General features: G+C 38.2%; 1 protein-coding gene across 4 annotated transcripts in view; it reads left to right on the top strand.

The window, feature by feature from the left end:
• The window catches only part of ABL2 (ABL proto-oncogene 2, non-receptor tyrosine kinase), a 104,768-nt gene that overhangs the window by 52,244 nt on the left and 31,001 nt on the right, over positions 1-21,523 (top strand). The gene's annotated exons all lie outside the window — the stretch shown is intronic.

The raw sequence follows: 21,523 nt of genomic DNA, 5'->3' as shown, positions 1-21,523 counted from the left end.
AACCATTGCAAAGACCTACGTGAAAAATGAAGATGGCCTAAACAAAAGGAGTGGAGTTAGGGCTGGAAAGAGATGGTAAGCCATAGAAGAACTTAATTTGAAGTATTTTCAGCCAGTGAGTACATTGGTCACATTCTCTCATCTATATATAATTTTGATGTTAGAACAAGGGCAATGTTTCAATTAACATGTCATCATTTTTTAGTTTATGAAACAGTGAATGTTAGCAATTTTTGTTTAAAATAATGTGTAGGGGCACCTGGTGGCTCAGTCAGTTAAGCGTCCGATTCGTGATTTCTGCTCAGGTAATGATCTCATCACGGTTGTGAGATCGAGTCCCATATTGGTCTTCCTGTTGGACACAGGGTTCCACGTTGGGTGTTGGGCTTAGCCTGGGCATGGAGCCTGCTTAAGATTCTCTCTCTCTTTTTTCCTCTGCCCCTCCCACGCTCTCTCAAAAAAATAATAAAATTTAAAATGGTTTGTAAATAGTAAAGTTACAAATCCCAGTTATTAATATTATGCAGGATGTTCTTTGAATAAGAACAGTATTTTGGGTTTTTTAAGGGGGGGGGGGAGGGTAGAGGGATAGAGAAAGAGAATATCCCAAGCAGGCTCTGCATGGACAGCGTGGAGCGCCACATGGGGCTTGAACCCACGAACCATGAGATCATGACCTGAGCCGAAACCAAGAGTTGGACCCTTAACTGACTTGAGCCCTTAGGTGCTCTGATAATATTGTTTTATTGAGGCTAGAGAAGCACTATTTATTATCTCTGACCTAGTGTGTGTAGTGTTTTTTTTAATTTCCTTGGTTTAACTATTTTCCCCCTCCCCCATAATCTGGAAAACTCAAAACACCTATTTGTCTGAAAGAAAAACTCTGGAAATTGTTACTCTTCAATGGTTTCTAATTGCCAGCAAGATAAATCTGAATTTTTTGTCATGGCATTCAAACTTCTCTAAGATCTGGTCCTTGCTTACCTCTCCTACTTTAATTTTCTTAGCACTTCATTTTATGCACATGTCCCCTCCGTTCAAAAAAATCAAACCTTGGGCCATAATCCTTTTTTTTCAGTTTGTAGAATGTACTATGCATCTTATTATCATTAATCACACTTTACTTGGAATGTCTTCATCTCATTCACTTCACCTGCTTCAGATGGTTGATATAAAAATGACTTGTCTTTAAACTGGAGGTGATCGTGAGCACCAGATTTCTGAGGTGTATAAATCTGAGCCAGATTTCATCTTTCCACTTTACTGATCTATTCCTGGTGCTTGTTACTAGTACTTGGTACAAAGTGGATGCTCAGTAAAGATTTCAATAGTAATTCATCAATGTATTAGTTACTCGGAGTTAGGCATTTCAGAATTTCTTGTGGATTGCGTTATTTTGTTCCTTTATGGGTACACAGACACATTCATAAACATTCCGTGCACAGAAAAGTGTGTGTGTGTTTGTGTGCATGCGTGCGTGAGCAGTTGTTGCATACTTCTAGTCTCGAACAGCTGACTGCTTGGATTACAGAGGATTGTATTGTAGATCTTTAGGAATGATGTAGGTTTATTTGTGAGTCCCTTCCTAGGAATGTCAGCTCTGAGCTTGCACTGAAGTCACCGTACCAGGTGCCAGCTACATGGACTTTGAGAATTCCACGAGGGAAAGAGGATTGGCACATTCCTTTCATCCCTGAGATATTTCATTATCTTTTGCCTTAACAACATAGGCAATGATGTGTTTCTGCTAAGATGCAAAGATCTTGGAATTCTAAATTCCACAAATCTTATGTGTTTAGGAAGGCCCTTTCCTCTCAACTTGTGTCACGATTATGAACAAAAGGATATTTTTATCTAAAAATAAGTGTGGAAATTTTAAGTTCTTAAGCTGCAAATTCTTATCTGTAGGTATTGCTAAATTTTAGTGTTCTGTACATGTGGGAATGTATATATGGCATGGTTATGATTGTTTTCATTTAACTGGTGTGAAATGTGTATCAACCTATGTCTTGCCTTTTTTCTCTTTATTTTTAAAATTACCATACAGTAAAATTGGTTTTTTTTGTTTGTACAGTTGTATGCATTTTAACTTCTGTAGTTTTGTGTAAGCTCACAATCAGCAGAGCAATTACATTATCCCAACAAACTTTATTGTGTGTTCCCTCTGTATTCTCATCTTCTCCCCACCTTTTTAAAAATTATTTTGAGAGAGAGAAAGTGTGTGCATGCACACATGCGTGTGCAAGCAGGAGAGGGGCAGAGAGAGGAAGAGAGAGAATCCCAGGCAGGCTCCACTCTCAGCACAGAGCCCGACACGGGGCTCGATCCCATGACCCTGGGATTATGACCTGAGCTGAAATCGGCTCATTCAACCAACTGAACCACCCAGGTGCCCCTGCAGCATGTAACTTCTTGAGACTGGCTTCTCTTGGAAACTAAGAATATAATATCTTTGAGACTTATGCAAGTTGTTGTGTATATTAATAGTTCATTCTTTTTTTATTGCTACTTGTATTCCATTGTGTGGATGTACCATAGTTTGTTTATCCGCTCGTCTATTGAAGGACGTTTAGGTTGTTTGCAGTTTGGGACAGTTAGAAATAGACCTGCCGTAAACATTTCTGTACAGGTCTTTGTGACTATAAGTTTTCATTTCTCCAGGGTAGATACCCACTAGTGGGATTGCTGGGTCATATGGTAATTGTGTGTTTTATTTTATAAGAAACTGCCGAACTGTTGACCAGAGTGACTGTATCACTTTGTGTTCTGCCTAGCAAAGTATGGGAGTTCCAGTTGGTCAACATCCTTGTCAGTGTTTTTTTATATTAGCCATTCTCATAAGCATGTAGTGGTATCTCGTGGTTGTAATTTGTATTTCCTTAATGTTTGTTGTCGTTGAGCATCTTTTCACGTACCTGTTTGCCATTCATATAACCTCTTTGGTGAAGTATTCAGGTTTTACCTTTTTTTTCCTTTTTTTTTTTTTTTTTTTGTTTTAAGTGTGTTGTTTTCTTCGCGTCTCCTCCCATTTTTGTTGGGCCTTTTTATAACCTCATAAGTAATGTTTCTTGTTTTCCCGTCATTTTTCTTATTTTCTCATTAAAAGACTGTGTCACAGGACTTTGGAGACAGACCAGCACCTGGGTTTTAAATGTGGGTTACTCTGCAGGTCTCCTTGTGATCTTGGACACATTATTTACCTGACAGGATTATTATGAAAATTAGAAGATTCAGTTGATGTGCATGAAGTGCTCAACATGTAGCTATATCCATGCCTTTCTTTCCCCCCTCAATTCACATCTCTGCGTGCATTCCCTGGAATACTAGTCTTTGAGATGCTCAGTGAAAAATCTGAGATCTGCTATGTGATGTCGCTGCTTTTTGGAGGGCTACTATGAACGTGAGTATATTACTTGCTCTAATAAGTTAGACATTTCTTGTAGAACTAGTTTTATTTAGTATTTTCCAATCTTATTTAACTATAGAAATACTTGTCCTATGACATCTACGTAACCTACTCTGATGGAGCATGGTTCAGGAAATACTGACTTAGCATGTTATCCCAGAGTGTGGCACATATTAAATATTCATTATTTATCAACTACACACACACACACACACACACACACACACACCTACCTACCTACCTACCTACCTACACATAATTCATTTAGTTTTAAGTCTTGAAATAAGTATTTAAAAATATATTAATCTTAGGTTGGGTTATGTAGATTATCATATCCTCTTTTTAAAATATTCTGTTTATGACTCCTTATACCCATTTCTTTTTTTTAATTCCAGCATAATTAATACACAGTGTTAAATTAGTTTCAGGTGTACAACAGTGATTCAACAATTCTGTACATTCAGTGCTCACCATGAAGGTGTACTCTTAATTGCCTTCACCAATTTCACCTATCTCCTTATCCCCGTTTTTTTTTTTTTTTTTTTAAATGTTTTTATTTATTTTAGAGAGAGCACAAGCAGGGGAGGGGCAGACAGAGAGAGAGAGAGACATACACACACAGAATCTGAAGTAGGCTTCAGGCTCTGAGCTGTCAGCACGGAGCCCAATGTGGGCTCAAACCTGTGAATTGCGAGATCATGACCTGAGCTGAAGTTGGACGCTCAACTGACTGAGCCATCCGGGTGCCTCTCCTTATCCCGGTTCTGAGAAAGTTCTGGGAAATGGTTTGAAAGTTTGATTCATAGACCATTAGTATCAATATTACTTCTGGGTGATATCAGAAATGCATATTCTCAGGTACCCACCCTTGGCCAGCTGAATCAGAAACTCAAGAGTTATGCCCTATAATCTGTGTTTTCCAGCTTGTCCTTCAGGTGATTTTCGTGTATGCATACATTGTAGAACCCACTCTAGGGAATCATTCAGTTTGGGTTTTTGTTGCAGAGCAACAAAATCTGAGAAAAGATTCAGATAGATCATCTAGATGGGACTTGGATTAACTAGAGCACCTTATTGTACTATCTCTTAATGTTGAAAAACTTTATAAAACACAGTAGAACACTAATACAACAGATTGGCTCATTTTATTGCCTTGGATAGTAGTTTTCCGATTGTAGGTTGTGAAATCAATTCACTGGGAAGCCACCAGCAGTTGAGAAGGTAGACAGGGAAGGGAGACCGAACATAAAAATGCATCACCTATAGTAAAAATGTTTTATGACTCTGTCACTTGTACATGTTTGTATGCAGGGTCACACTATCACATATTTTCTTTACTGTTGGTTATGGGTGGGTGGATTTTCTTTACTGTAGAAGGGGAAGCAGATGTGGTATAGAGAAGGGTACATTGGCTTCAGAGTCTGAAAACTTGGGTTTGTATACTACTCAGTTACTACTTTTGTCAAAGGTTTGTGTATCATACAAAGTTTTGTGTAAAGGTAAAATCAGTGGTTCTCAACTTGCCCTCCATGAGACTTTTGATAACCTTTGGAGACATTTTTGGTTGTCACAACTGAGGATAGAGTAGAACTGATGTTCAGTGAGTAGAGGCCAGGGATGCTGCTAAACATTCTACAATGCACAGGACAGCTTTCCAAAACAAAGAATTAGCTGACCCAGATGTCAGTAGTGTCATGGTTGAGAAACGCTGGATTAAGTGATTACATTTAAAAAATTGTGAATTGTCATATAAGGTACCTAGTACTTTTTTTTTTTTTTTTAATTGTTTGTTTATTTTTGAGAGAGACAGAGACAGAATGCGAGTGGGGTGGGGTGGGGCAGAGAGAGAGGGAGACACAGAATCTGAAGCAGGCTCCAGGGTCTGAGCTGTCAGCACAGAGCCTGATGCAGGGCTCGAACTCAGGAGCTGTGAGATCATGACCTGAGCCAAAGTTGGGTGCTCAACCTACTGAGCCACCCAGGCGCCCCCCTAGTACTTTTTATTAAGAATACATTTAAGTATTTTAAAAAAAAAAAAAATTTTTTTTAATGTTTTATTTATTTTTGAGACAGAGACAGAACATGAACGGGGGAGGGTCAGAGAGAGGGAGACACAGAATCTGAAGCAGGCTCTAGGCTCTGAGCTGTCAGCACAGAGCCCGACGCAGGGCTTGAACTCACAGACCGCGAGATCATGACCTGAGCCGAAGTCGGCCACTCAACCGACTGAGCCACCCAGGCACCCCAAGAATACATTTAAGTATTTTTAAAGACCTGTATCTCAGTATTATCTTTCAAAGATGAATTTTTATAATGAAATATAGCATGTAGGGAAGATGGAGGAAATTGGAGCAAATCTGTGTAATCTTGGCTCTTTACCTGATAAGATTATTATGAGAATTTGACAATTAGATATATATCAATTAGATACACATTAATATGATAATTAGATATATACTGGTACATGTTTCAAAGCCTCATAATTGATTTTTAAATTTAATTAAATTTAATTTATTTTCATATTTGATTTAAGTAATGTTTATATAGGAGTGGTGCAGAAGGTAGAGTACTTGTATAAGAAGTGATTTTGTATCAATACAAGCAACTTCAGAGAAGCCTGCATTTAAACTTATTACATCAATTCAATTTAGATAATTTGAGAGATTAATATAATTCTGTGTTACTCTATGTTAGCCATGTATTAAAAAGTGTAATTACCTGTGGCTTTTAATCAGATTTCCAGGAAGGCTGCAAGGTAATGATACAGAAACAACCAATAACAGCAAATTTTGAAGGGATAGACATCATTCCTGCTGTATTTTCTAGCACTTTCTAAAACAAATTAGTCTCTTGGGGTGCCTGGGTGGCTCAGTTGGTTAAGCGTCTGACTTCAGCTCAGGTCATGATCTCGCGGTCCGTGAGTTCGAGCCCCACGTCGGGCTCTGGGCTGATGGCTCAGAGCCTGGAGCCTGCTTCTGATTCTGTGTCTCCCTCTCTCTCTGCCCCTCCCCTGTTCATGCTCTGTCGCTCTCTGTCTCAAAAATAAATAAACATTAAAAAAAATTTTTAAAACAGATTAGTCTCTTAAATTCATGGTCAGAAAATCAAGATAATCACCTGAACCAGAAATTCTATTATAAACAGTTGTTGCTAATAATTTATGAAACATCTGTCAGTATATTTGAGCCACTGTCTTTCTAGGACTACTTAGCACTCCTTCACCAGCAAGATGTGATAATCTTCATGTGCTCTGTGACTATTTTACCATTCAGGAAAGGATTAGTATAGACCCTCTCTGTGAATTGAAAAATCACTTGATCTTGGACATCAGGTTGTTAAGAGTGTGCATATTATCCGCATTAAATTGGAACAAGGTTTCATCCAAGCATCCCACGCAATATGGTAGTTAGAAAAGGCAGAAACTTCATTGTTAAGGTTTGAAAATAGGGCTTGGTGTACATTCCTTCTGTTCAGCCTTTTTGTCTTCATCAGCTAAATAACCAATATTTTATATAGCTCTTTATATCAGGCACTGTTTTAAGGTCTTTACATACAATCAACATTCAATTCTTACATCATTTCTAGAGGTAAGAATCTAGGTACTATTCTACTCTTTTTGGATTAAGAAATTAAAGTGCAGATAGGTTAAGTTGATCAAGGTCACACAGTTAGTAAGTGGTAGAACTAGGATTCAAACCCAGGGAATCTGGCTCCAGAGTCTGTGCTGTTAACTACTGTGTCCTTCCAGTTTATACTCCTGTGACAGCTACCTGGCAGGGTGGTTATAACTAAATCAGATTTCATGTACTGAACACTTCACATGTGTTAGGTACTCAATAATTAAGAGATGATATTAATATATTCTTCTGTTAAACACAACTAGGAAGAGTATTGCAAAGCATCACTTTTAAACATCTCTTTTAAAAAATTACATATCTAAATCAGAAATGCATGCTTAAAAATTTTTTTCCACATAATGAGTTATATTGAGAGGATCATAGCTTTTTTCCCCTTCATTTTATTAACTTGGTATATTACATTGATTTTCGTGTGTTGAACCAACCTTGCATTCCTGGGATATATCATACATGGTATGGTGAATAGTCTTTTTATTTATTTTTTTTATTTTTGAGAGAGAGAGAGAGAGAGAGCGAGAGCGAGCGAGTGCCAGTTGGGGAGGAGTAGAGAGAGAAGGAGACACAGAAACCGAGAAGCAAGCTCCAGGCTCCAAGCAGTTCAGCACAGAGTCCGACACAGGGCTCAAACTCACAAACCTTGAGATCATGACCTGAGCTGAAGTCAGGGGCTTAATAACCCAACTGAGCCACCCAGGTGCCCTGAATAGTCCTTTGAATATACTCCTGGATTTGGTTTGCTAATAATTTATTGGGGATTTTTGCATCAATGTTTATAAGAGATACTGGTCTGTATTTTTCTTTTCTTGTGATATCTTTGTCTGGCTTTATTTCTTAAAGTCATTCTCCACCCTCTGTGCCCTCATCATAGAAGAGGCCTTACTTTACTCACCCGTTTCTAGCCTTAGGTCAGAGGTCAATTTCACGACATAAGTGCAGAAAGCCAAATAATCAGGCAGTTATGGGGGCCCTTAAAACCTTGTGGCTGTGATGGTTTAAGGCAAGTGATCCCTAGCATAGGAGGGTATTTAATAAGGTACATATGCTTTTGCAAGACTATTATGGTTCCGTTGTCCCTTGCTGGTAATAGGATGCCTTTGTTTTTAGGGTTATTAATTACCCACAATTTCAAGGCTTAAAGGTACCAGAGACAGAATTTCAAATCTTACTCCAAAATTGTTTGTCTGCATTATAGCACATGCCTATTAATGTGAGAAATGGGGTGATAGTTATTTACATTTGAGAGAGAGACAGAGACAGAGCATGAGTGGGGAAAGGGCAGAGAGAGGGGGAGACACAAAATCTGAAGCAGCCTCCAGGCTCTGAGCTGTCAGCACAGAGCCCAACGTGGGGCTTGAACCCATGAACCAGGAGATCATGACCTGAGCGAAAGTTGGACGCTTAACTGACTGAGCCACCCAACACCCCAAAAATAGTTTCTTTTTATCAGTGTTAAGATGAGAATTAGTGATAATTTATGTAAATTCCCTGGCATATAGAGAAGCAAGTACTCAACAATTGTTAGATGTTAATTTTCTATCTCTGACTTCTATTCTCTACTAGATGGTATGGTGCTCAATCAAAAGTCCAGACTTTAGTCTTGCTCCTATGGGGTTAGTATAACATTCCCCACCTGCCTCTTATTGATTCATTTCTGTCCTTTACTCCTTTACCTCACAATCTCGTTCACCATTCATGAAGAGTTTTGATGTCTGATTTATGTTCTTTCTTAGTCTGTCCTCTAAATGTTGTTACTGGACACATTTTGCCCTTCTGCCATAACAATAGAATAAGTGAAAATCTAGCAAAACTGAAAACAAAATTGAAATTAGTCGTACTTTTGGGATAGTTTAAATACACAAAGCCACTCGTTTCTTGACCTGGGCCCAGCTATCTTGATAAAGAAACTTTGCTGGCTCCTGTTCTTAAGGATTTTGTATTTTGGGAGGCACCTGGGTGGCTCAGTCAGTTAAGCATCCAGCTCTTGATTTTGGCTCAGGTCATGATCTCACGGTTTGTGAGATTGATCCCCACCCCACATCTGTCAGCGCAGAGCCTGCTTGGGATTCTCTCTTCCTCTCTCTGCCCCTCCCCAACTCATGATCGATCTCTCTCTCTCTCTCTCAAAATAAATAAACTTAAAAAAGATTCTGTATTTTTATCTTTAGATACCTCTGAAGTATTCATTTTCTTTCTTTTTAAAAATCCTCTATAGCTCTCACCTGATACTTGGACTAGTGGTCTAGAAAAACATTATTGGTAGTTGTGGTCATGTTAATGGTTTTTATCCCACATCATAAATTAAGCCAGTGATAATAGTGAACTTTACTATGAATCATAGTACACAGTCATGTAAATATATAATATACATAATAATGTGAATAGCATGTGTTCATATAGTACTAGGGATTCACAGTTTGATACTGACAGATGTCCAAAAAAAAACACTTTAATAGAGAGCTTTATCAACAAAGATATTTGGTTAAAATTTTTCAGTACTTTTGTAATTTTGGTGATAGTCTTGTTTTAAGCTGGGGATATAGAGTTTTGCAATGAAATCACAGAAGTTAAATCCTGAGCATGTATTTTATAGATTATTTGAACAAAAAATATATATTAATATGAGCACTAAGCCAAAATAATTTTGTAATTTGAACTATGACTTTATCTTTTTACCTCTTAACACTCATCCCGTAGGGAGGATTCTATTGCTTTGGACAGCTAATAGCTGCCAAAATAAGAATAATGAGTAGTTTTATTTCCCTCATTTAAGGCAATTAGAAATACCTGAGTTCAGGAGGAAATAGCTTACAGCCAGGACCCAAGAATAGGGAGTGTATGTGGTGTCTGCACATAGAAATGCCTCCTCATAGATATTAGAAAACTAACTCCATGGATGTGAAACAGGAAAAACAGCTCTTTTGATTTTTTTTTTTTTAATCATTACATGAAAGGATTGTCGCTGAATTAGCTACAGCGCAGTGACAGGTGTTCTAAATGGTCAGGTTAGAGAACTTTAAGATCTGTAAGAATCATTTCCTAATGAATACCCATATGTACATTACTTTTTGTGTGTGATGTTTGTGAGATGAGCCATATATTAAGGGAAGACTTTTTGTTCAGCTCTTCCTTTCTTTGAGGACATAGCAAAAGAAAAGACACCATCCATTCCATTTTGGTCTAAATAAAATTGTTCAAAGAAGAGATGAAAATTGCCCAGTCAGAGCAGAGGTTGTATTTTTGCATGCCTTCTAGATTCTGGCATGATCTATACAAATATTTAGAACTCCTCCCTGAGTTATTGTGCATTAATTCTGGAAAAATCTGTGATTATTCTGCTGGGAATAAATGGCAGAAATTTCGAGTTTTCTGTGATGGAATGGACTAGGTTGGTAAGCACATGTATATTGCATTCTAATTAGTCTCTCAGGTTTGACCCTTAAATGTCATTTTATATATGGACAGAAGAATCAAAGTCATTTCACTTGGGGCATCTGTTTTGAAATTCTCTTCCAGAAGGTTAGAAGGACCAGTTTTTGTATCACTTTCTATGGAATGAGTGAGGCATCCTGAAATTGTGAAAGGAGCATGGGCTTTGAAGTTAGATGAGAGCTAGAGGTTTGTATAACTGGCTTCACCAGCTCTGGAACTTGGGTAAGTTACCTGACATTTCTGAGCATTTGTTGGTGACGGTAATGCCTGTCTTCCAGAGCTGTAGGAAATCATATTACAAATTATAATACATCAAAGTCTGTAAAGTGCCTAGTACATATGTGCTCCATAAATGGTAACTTCATTATAGTCCTGTAGAGAGGGCTAGAATTGTTTTGAGTCTTATTTATTTATTTATTTACAAAAAAAATTTTTTAATGTTTTATTTATTTTTGAGAGAGAGAAAGAGAGAGCAAGCAGGGGAGGGGCAGAGAGAGAGGGAGACAGAATCCAAAGCAGGCTCCAGGCTCCGAGCTGTCAGCACAGAGTCTGATGCGGGGCTTGAACTCACTAGCCGTGAGATCATGACCTAAGCTGAAATCAGACCCTTAACTGACTGAGCCACCCAGGCACCCCAACTTTGAGTCATTTTTAGTTTGCCTGGAAACTGCATGTTGGTAGAGATTTGTGCACATGAATTTAAAAATAATTGAGTGCCTACTATGTACAAGATACAGGGATTAATACAGACAAAATTAGTGATCATATTGTTGAATGCAAACAGCTATCTGTTTAAAGAGTCTGATCTGACAATGGCCAGGTGACTCTTTCCCAAATGCATGTATCTTAATGTTCTCTCAAGACAGCTATACATTCAGGGATGCCTGGGTGGCTTTGTCAGTCAAGTGTCGGACTCCTGGTTTCAGCTTGGGTCATGATCTCACAGTATATAGGATGGAGCCCCACACTGGGCTCTGTACTGACAGTGTGGAGCCTTCTTGGGATTCTCTCTCTACCCCTCCCTAGCTTGTGCTCTCTTTTTTTCTCTCTTAAAGTAAATAAATAAATTTTAAAGAAAGGACAACTTATACCTTCAAAAAGAGGGTTATTATTATCATGTAATAAATAATGAGAAGTGGGTGCTTTTTAAAAAAATTTTTTTTAATGTTTTTATTTAATTTTGAGACAGAGCATGAGACAGGGGCAGAGAGGGAGACACAGAATCTGAAGCAGGCTCCAGCTGTCAGCACAGAGCCCGATGCGGGGCTCGAACTCACAGACTGTGAGATCATGACCTGAGCTGAAGTCGGACGCCCAACCGACTGAGCCACCCAGGCGCCCTGAGAAGAGGGTGCTTTTAGAGAGATGATATTAATGAGGTGCTCTTAGAACACAAGAATTCCTGAGTCCCCCGTTCATCTCACTCCCTTCATACAAGATCCTCTTTCAAGAATGACACCTGCACATGGAACTAAGCAAGGCAGGATAACACTTTCTGTTAGCAAGAGTTTGGGCTTCAGACCCCATTGAAGAAATACAATTATCTAGGACCAAATTATAGATCTTACCTCTAGCTGCGTGAAAAGACCATACCTTCTAATAAGAAACAGGAGGAAAATGCAAAAGACATGGGAAAAATGTGTCTCACTCATGTCTCTGAATATAATAAATTATAACATGCCTTCCATTTCCTTGAGGGTGGAGTTGAAAGCCAAACTTCTGATTCAACTTTCTGAGGAAATGAAGCTCTGAGAGGGAGTGGGGAGATTTCAATTTCTGTTTTATAAAGACCAGCACATGATTTAGCATGCCATTTAAAAATAAAATTATAAGCTCATTAGAATAAATTTCTGAAACACTTAGAAAACTCTGCAATTTAATTTTGGCAACCTGTGGGGACAGTTTATATTTTTGGGCACTTGGGTATTTTGGCCATAAAATGGGTAAAATACTTGAGGAATGGATCACAATGTGTGTTTTAAATTTTGTTCATCCTTGAAAATTAAAATTGTTTTATAAATGTATAAAAACTAATTACCTAGGGATGAATTTTGCTTTGAAATTTCTTAAAAACGTATCACTTCTGATCTTGGATCTTAGAGATCTGAATATCTAGAACAGAAATCTAAATGAAATAAATCAAATTTGCACATTTCCCAAACAAATCCAAGGACTAAATTCCTTCTGTTGCCAAATTCCAAATCTTAAATTATAGGAATTGGTAGGTTATATTTTAATATTGGCCTCAAGGCTAAAAATTGCTGTAAAAGTATGTATGAGAGAATATCTTTTTTTTTTTTTTTTTTTTTAGATTTTTAAAAAAAGTTTATTTATTTTGAGGGAGATAGAGCACATGTGAGGGAGGAGCAGATCAGGGGCAGTGAGCAGGGGGTGTTGCTGGTAGAATCCCATGCTGTCAGTGAGGAGCCTGATGTGGGGCTCCAACTCACAAACTGTGAGATCATGACCTGAGCCAAAATCAAGAGCCAGATGCTTAACCAGCTGAGCCACTCAGGCACTCCAGTATTAGAGAACATCTTTAAGAACAAGATAAAAAGACTGGATAAAAATGTTTGAAAAATAGGTCAGTAATTATTTCTGGATGATGGGATCATAACTGCTTTTAATTGTCTTCAGTACTGTGTCTTTTAGTCTAGAAAATGAGCAAGTATTGTTTCTATAAGAAAAAATGTATCGACAAATATTTATTGAATACATGTTCTAGGCAAATAGATATGAATAAGACATAATCCCTGCCCTTAAGTGGGGTGAGGCTGGAGTCACACATTATAAATAATAGTACTTTGTATGTTTCTGTATTATGCAGTATTTCTCCCTCACAAATAACTACTAATAACAAAAATCTGTGTGATTATGACTTAGTGTAGAGTTATAAACTTTATTTTAGGTGAGAGAGAGTACTTTTGAGAACATTGAACAGAAGAGGTATGAATTGTGTTAAATGAGTTCACTAGGTACCTCGAAGGGAAGAATATTGTAGGAGAGAGTTAGCATGTACAAAGATTGGACAAAGTGAAATGTTCAGAGAACTACTGGGAGAGGTATAGATGAAGCATAAGATACAGGGAAGATGGGAGAAGAGAGGCTAGAGAGGCTGACAAGTGCCATACCATGGCAGATCTTTCTCATACCATGCTGAGGAATTTGGAATTTAACTGTGCAGTAGAGAGCCCAGACCCTTAGAAGTTTTAAGTAGGAACATAACTTGAGGTGGTCTTGCCCCTTCAAAATACCAATTTAGAGGCAGTGTGGGAATTAGACTGGAGCAGAGAGAAAAGTCGGGAAGATCAGATAGATGAATATTGTAGCAGCTTAGGAAAGGAGATAAAGAGGGTGTAAAGTAAGACAGTGATAATGGAGTGGAATACATGGATTTGAGAGAGATTTGGGAGGTGGAATCTGTAGAATAATAGTGATAGAGGGAATCAGGGAAGGAAGAGGTTTCTAGAGTGCTGATGAGGTTTCTGGGTTGGATGCCTGGGTGAATGGGTATGCCATAAACAGCTATAAGAGTACACATATGCACGCATGTGAACACTAAACTGAAAAATAAATGAAAGCAGAAGTAGAAACAGCGGGTTTTCAGTGCTCTCAGGGTGTCGAAGTGTATATACGATAGGCTATAGGCTGTCTCATGTATTTATCATAGGCTGTAGGCTATATATCAACTGATCAGGAGAGTGGTTAGGGGTTGGTGGGATTTGGGAGCTTGTGGTAGGCTGAAAAGTGCCCCTTCAAAAGATACGGATGCCCTAATCCCTGGAAAGTGTAAATGTTTCATGGCAGAAAAGCAGGCAAGGGAGATATCTTTATAGATGGATGGGGAGATTATTTTGGAGTATCTCAGTGAGCCCTAAGTAGAATCACATGTTTCCTTATAAAAGGGAGATGGGGAGGTTTCACACACACAGGAGAAGATGATGTGAAGAGAGAGCTGAAGATGCTGGTCTCGAAGACTGCAGTGATGTGTCCACAAGCCCAGAGCGCTGGTAGCAACCAGAGACTAGAAGAGGCGAGGGATGGGTCCTCCCTTAGAGCTCTGAAGAGAGCCGAGGCCTTGTCACCACCTTGATTTTGTCCCGGTGATACCAATTTCTGACTTCTGGCCTCCAGAGTGCATATCTGGTGTTTTAAGTCATCCAATTTGTCACAGTTTGTTAATAGCAACCACAGGAAACTAATACAGGCGCCAGTAGCCTAGAGTTTATACTTAAAAGTGGTAGATGTGAATGATTTCACCTAGGGAGGATGCATGGAAGAAGGAAAGAGGAATGAGGATAGAAGTTTCTGTTATCTGGTACCATCCAGAAAGAAGTGATTTTGGATTAGAGAGTATTTAGGAAACTGAATACAAAACCCTGTAATTATTGCTACTTTTTTCAGTTGATAAAAAAATGTCTTGATGGAGTACTCAGAACTTTGTTCTTTGTATAAAAGATTGAACCAGTTTGATAACTCCTAAAGTAATGTCTTTAGTGAGTATACCTCATTGATATTCTAGTCTTATAACTCTGTCTTTGAAATCTGGATGTTACTACTTTATATTCATTTTACCCCAAACTAAAGAGAGACTTACTAGTTTCCTTTCCTATATCTACTTGGTTCCTAGATAATTATCAACTTTTTTCTTTAAAAGATTTCTTGGGGTGCCTGGGTGGCTCAGTCGGTTAAGTGTCTGACTCTTGATTTTGGCTCAGGTCATCATCTCATGGTTTGTGAGCTCAAACCCTGTGTTGGGCTCTGTGCTGAATGTGCAGAGCCTGCTTGGGATTCTCTCTTTCTCCCTATCTCTGCCCCTCCCCTGTGCTCACTCGCTCGCTCTCTGTCTCTCTCTCTCAAAATAAACATTAAAAAAAATTAAAAAAGATTTCTTGGGCAACCTGGCTGGCTCCAGTTGGTAGAGCATGCAGCTTATGATCTCAGGGGTTATGAGTTCAAGCCCCATGTCGGGTGTACAGGTTACTTAAAAATAAAATCTTTAAAAAAAGGATCTCTTGAATCGTCATTGTCCATTCCATGACCATGCCCTTATCATCCCTGCTTATCAGACTTTTAGTTATTCTCTTTAACTGCAGGGAGGTCCATCAGGAGCATTGGAGACCAGTCTTCTTTAAATACCACAATCAATGTGTTACTACTTCTCACAAATGTAGAATGATTACCTATTGTATCCCAATACAGTCTGAATTCTTTTGTCTGGATGTCCAGGTTGGCTGTCGTTGGGCCCACAAATATCTCATGTTACCCGACTAAGACACACATACATTTCCAGGCTTCTCTTCTCTTGTAATCAGGCCAAGTTTCTCATGCAGCAAAATCACTGAACTGGATTAAGGAATGGGCCAGCCAGGCTCCTCTCCAGTGTCACTTTCTAAAGGTTCACTGGAAATGTAACAGGGTGAAGAAATTGTTTTCTAAAAAGCCTCTTATAAAGAGTATTATCTGTGGTGTTGGGGAATATGTTTATAAGATGTCTGGGCTAGAGCCTGAGACCACCAAAGGGCGTGGGAAAGTGCTTGCTGAGGTGGGTAATTCTGATTCGCTGCAGGGCCTTTTGTGGAGTCAGGACTTGAATTATTCAGGACCACTTCTTCCTTTCTGCTTTCCCTTCTCCCTCAGGGCTAACTTCAGGCCTCTTGCTGAATAAATGTTGAACACATATTTAAGGAGTGTTTTTTTGAAGATGTATTAGTTATTAGCCTACCCAGGTTCCCCCATGTCTTAATTGGTCTTGTAAAACACAGTATTCAATCCTTTTTCTTCTCTTTGTTTAGAGTGTGTGTGTGTGTGTGTGTGTGTGTGTGTGTGTGTGTGTGTCCCGCTGCTTAGAAACTGTGCTCTTCCTTTCTCTGTAGTAGAAAATTTTGAATCCAAGTCTGTTGACATCTATGATTTTGTAATTAGAACAAGCCCCTACTCTAACAGGAACAAATGAATCCTCTTGGGACCTTCCAAGTGTTTGGAAGATTTGTCTAGGTGTAGAGCATGCGTTCTCAGCAGGGGTGATAATAACTTAGGTATTTACATTGGTTTGTAATCCTCCAAAGCTCAATGCTACCCTACAAAATCTTATCCTTTCAGTTTTTAATTTCTCTTGTTAGGGAGAAATTGAATTGAATTAAACTAGTTAATTTAAGTTAAATTTAATGTTAATCCTTGGAGTGGTGATAATGAAAAAAAAATTTGAGGAACACTGGTGTAGAGAAAGGGAAAAGATGCTGTTATAATAGGTTTTATTTTTGTGACAAGTCTCACACTGAATTTTGAGTTATTAAGCCTTGTTATTAATCACCCTGTTACTAATCCTTTCCCCTCAGCCTCCCAACATAGCAGCTGACTAGAAATCTAAGACAGCAGAACTCCAGTTCCACGTTGTACTACTTTACTCTTGGTATTCACCCCTTTACCTTTCCTTTTGTGAATGCAAGGCTTTAGTGTTAATCCTTTTTACCAATCATTATTTATTTGCTGGGTTTCATTGGAGAGAGAAACATAATGGTTCTGTACCTGTAAAAACTTAATCTTATTGGAGGAAAAAAGACACACAAAAAAGGAATGAATAAATTATAGTAACTACACTATAGAAGATGTCCCATTATAGTATGACAGTTGCTGTTTTAGGCAAAGGAAGAGATTACTTAATTAGAAATGGTCAGAGGTTGGGTCCAGGGAGAATCTAGGAACTTGAACTACATTTTGAAAGATAATACAGGATTTGAATAGACAAAGGAAGAGCTTGAGCATAGTCCTGATTAAAACACCATTTTGATTTTTGTGACTTTTTGTGATGTATTCAAATGTGAGCTATATGGGAGCCAAGAAGATAATCTATACCTACTATTACTAACTGACCTAAAGAGAGTTACTCTTGGAAAAGTTTAGAGACCCTTCAGTTGCTTACTTTTATTTCTGTACCTTTTACATCTTGTTAGCCCTACAGATCTTTTAACTCGAGCCCAACAAATTTTTCTTACCTTTTAATAGATTTATTTTCCAAGCAGGAAGGTGCCCCTTTTAGACTACAGAAAGAACTAGTGTTCAGTTATGGTGTCAGATTCTCCCCCAAGCACTCTACATGAATTTAATCTCGTGTAAGAACTCCATAAAAGTACTTACCATTTTCCCCGTTGTACAAATGGAAATTGTACTCTCAAATATTTAAATAACCAGTGACACCTCACTTTTTGAATGGCAGAGCCCAGCGCTACTTAATATAGAGCCTGAGCTCTTGGATTAAAAAAAACACTAAAAAACCCTCAATATTAGGGATTGATTTTTGTAATGAGAGGCCACCTTTTTGTTTCTAAAGCCTTGAGTTCACAAAAGGAAAGGTCAAGAGGTGAATGTAGGAGTAAAGTAGCACAGTGTGGGAGTGGTGTTCTCCTGTCTTAGAATTCTAGTCTGCTGCTGTGTTGGGAGGTTGAGGGGCAAGGGTTAATAGTAACAGGCAGGGCTGGGGCAGCTGCCATCCTAGAGATCATCTGGTTCTGACACTAGCTTTGTTTCTTCAGCTCAATAATAATGGAATTGAACATGTTTAAAGGTCTACCATTAGATCCCGAAATAGTCGTTGAAAGACCCCTTTCAAATACTTCTGTGTGTAGGACTCTGTGATGCTGTTTCATGCTGATAGGAAAAAGGGATAGTGGTCTGTTTGGGGATAGGTATGGCTCTCCACTCCGAGAAATACATGCCGTTATAAAAACGACAGCTCCGGGAGTGCGTCAGTGGCTCAGGTGGTGAAGTGCCCAGCCCTTGATTTCAGCTCAGGTCATGATCTCATGGTTGTGAGATTGAGCCCTGCATCTCGTCAGGCTCTGCACTGGGCGTGGTGTCTGCTTGAGACGCTTCCTCTCCCTTTGCAGTAGTTCATTCCTTTTTTATTTGCTGAGTAGTATTCCCTTGTATGGATGTGCTGGAGTTTGTTTATCCACCCATCCACTGAAGGATGTTTAGATTAATTTCCAGTTTGGGGAAGTTAGGAATAGAGCTGCCATAAACATTCACATAACAGGTGTAGATATGAATATAAGTTTTCGTTCCTCCAGGACAAATCCTTAGGAGTGGTATTGCTGGATCATATGATAAGTGATGTTTTACAAGATTTTGCCAAATTGCTTTCTAGAATGGCTGTACCATTTTGCATTCTACTCAGCAATTTATGAGAGTTCCAGCTGGTTTGCATCCATAGTTAGTATTTGATATTCTTAGTATTTTTAGGTTACTCACTCCTAGTACATGTTTAGTGGTATCTTATTGTGGTTTTAATTTGCATTTCTTTAATGGTTGCTGATGTTGAACATCTTATTTGTTATTCCTGTATTATCTTTGGTGAAGAGAATTTTTATCCATTTTTTTAATTGAGTGATTTGTTTTCATACTTGTAAGTTTGAAAGTTCTTGATGTATTCTGGCTGTGTATCCTTTGTTAGAAATATAATTTGCAGGGGCACCTCGGTGGCTCAGTCGGTTAAGTGTCTGACTCTTGATTGTGGTTCAGGTCATGATCTCAGTTTGTGAGTTCAACCCCCACATTAGGCTCTGCCCCAACAGCGTGGTGCCTGCTTGGGGTTCTCTTTCTCCCTCTCTCTCTCCACCTCTCCCCTACTTGTACACATGTAGGTGCATGCGTGTACTTTCTCTCAAAATAAATAAACTTAAAAAAAATGTAATTTGTAGATGTTTTCTCCTGTTTATGACTTATCTTTTGATTCTCTTAACAGTATCTTTCAGACAAAAGTCTGATTTTGCTTTTTGTTTATTAACCTTTGTGCTTTAAGAAAAACAGCTTTATTGAGCTTTTATTTGAGTTTTAAAAGATGTACAATTCAGTGATTTTTAAAAATGTACATCGTTGTGTAACATTCACCACAATCCAGTTTTAGAGCATTTTCATCACCCAAAAGTTCCTTGTACTGTTTTATAGTCAGTCAGCATTCCTACGCGAGTCCCAGGTAACCACTAAATTGCTTTCTGTCTCTGTGTATGTGCTCTTTTGGGTATTTCATATGAATGGAATCATGCAATATGTAGACTTTAAATCTGGCCTTTTTCACATAGCGTAATGTTTTTAATGCTTTTATAGAGATATAAATCCACATATAAAATTCACCCATTTGAAGTATATGATTCAGTGGTTTGAGTATATTCAGAGTTTTTCAATCATCAGTACAACCTAATCTTAGAATATTTTCATCACCTCAAAAAGAAACCCCATAGCCAGTAGCAGTCATTCCATATTCCTCCCCACATCCTGACCCTAGGCTACCACTAATCTGCTTTCTTTCTGTATGGATTTACCAATTCTAGATGTTTCATCTAAATGGAATCACACAACATGTATTCATTTTGACTGACTTCCTTCTCTTGGCATGTTTTTAAGGTTCATTTGTGTATTAGTGCTTCTTTCTTATTGCTGAACAATTTTTATTTATACATTAATTAATTGATGGACATTTCAGTTAAAGTTTTCACTTTTGGCTATTATGAATATTGCTATAAATGGTCATTTACAGGTTTTTGTGTAAACATATGTTTTCATCCTTTCATTTTTAACCTACTTCTGTGGTTACAGTTGAAGTGGGTTTCTTTTAGATAGCCTGTAGTTGGATCAGACATTATCTATTTTGACAAACTGCCTTCTAATTGTATTTAGACCATTTTTATTTAATGCTAATCACTGATTTGTTTGGATTTATTTAGGTCTACCATTTAATTTTTTTCTGTTCTTCTATTTCCCCTTTCCTGCTTTCTCTTGGATTATTAACATGTTTCGCTTATCTGTTGTTTTTGGTTGTATCTCTTTGTATAGGTTTTCCAGTGGTTGCTCTATGGATTTCAATATACATACCAAACTTTTCACATTCTCCTTAGATTCAGTATTTGGCCACCTCACGTGAAATATGAAACCTTACCATCATAAGAGTTTTCTTTTCCCTGTGTTGTAGTTGTCATATATCCACGTGCATTGACAAGTCCCTACAGATTGCATTACACTGTTTGCTTCCAACTGTCAAATATTAAGAATTCAAGAGCAGAAGAGTGTTCTATTTACCATTTTTATTTCTCTTTTTTTATTCCTAATATTCGAAAATTTCCTTTTGGTATTATTTCCATTATGTCTGAATGGAATTTTTTGAGAGCGTATCTACTGACAACAAGTTATTCCCTTTAGCTGAGGATGTCTTTATTTCACTTTCATTTCTGAAGGATGTTTTCTGTGGACAGAGAATTTTGGGTTGACAGTTTTTTCTCTAAGCACTTAAGATCATGTTTTTTCCCTTCTTTGTAGCCTCCATGTTTCAAATGAGAAATCTGCAGTATTGAAGTCATCGTTCCCCCTCTAAGCATGATCCTGTACTTTCACCTAACTCTTGATTCCCTAAGTGATCTCATCCAGATTCATGGTTTTAGACACCATCTATATGCTGATGTCTGACACCCAAGATCTTCTCTGAGCCTCGGATTTGTAGATCAAGGTGCTTAGTTATATCCCTCACATTTACTTGTCTACAGTGGAACTTTTGATTTACAGCGCTCTTGGTTTCGAGTAAATTACATAGCCATCTGCCCACTTATTCAAGCCTGCAACTTGGCAGCTTTTCTTTATTTTCACCCTCATCTTACCTCATATCTAAGTGATCTGTGAGCCCTGTCAGTTCCATCTGTAAACTGGATCTTTAAATTCTTCCACTTTTGTCTTCATGACACCGTTCTTTTCCAAGCCAGTGTGAGTCCATTCTCGAACTGTTGCATATTTACCTATTTCTGATGTTATTTCTTATCTAATCCATTTTTTTCCCCGCCCGGTAGCCAGAGTGTTTGTCTTTTACAAAATGGAAGTCAGAACATACGACCTCCTGGCATAAAACTATTCAGTGAATTACCATTGTATTTGGAAAAGAATCCTAAACCCTTATGGGCTTGATCTGGTCATCCAGCCAGTCTACCCTACTAACTTCTTTTCATGCTTCTTTTCTGACTTTCTCAGTTACAGGCCACACTTTTCATTTCCTATAGGTTCTTTCCTA

This window comes from Panthera tigris, chromosome F3 (assembly GCF_018350195.1).
Source record: "Panthera tigris isolate Pti1 chromosome F3, P.tigris_Pti1_mat1.1, whole genome shotgun sequence".
NCBI classification, from domain to species: domain Eukaryota; kingdom Metazoa; phylum Chordata; class Mammalia; order Carnivora; family Felidae; genus Panthera; species Panthera tigris.
The sequence above is the reverse complement of the archived record's forward strand: the minus strand, read 5'-3'. Positions and strand labels throughout refer to the sequence as shown.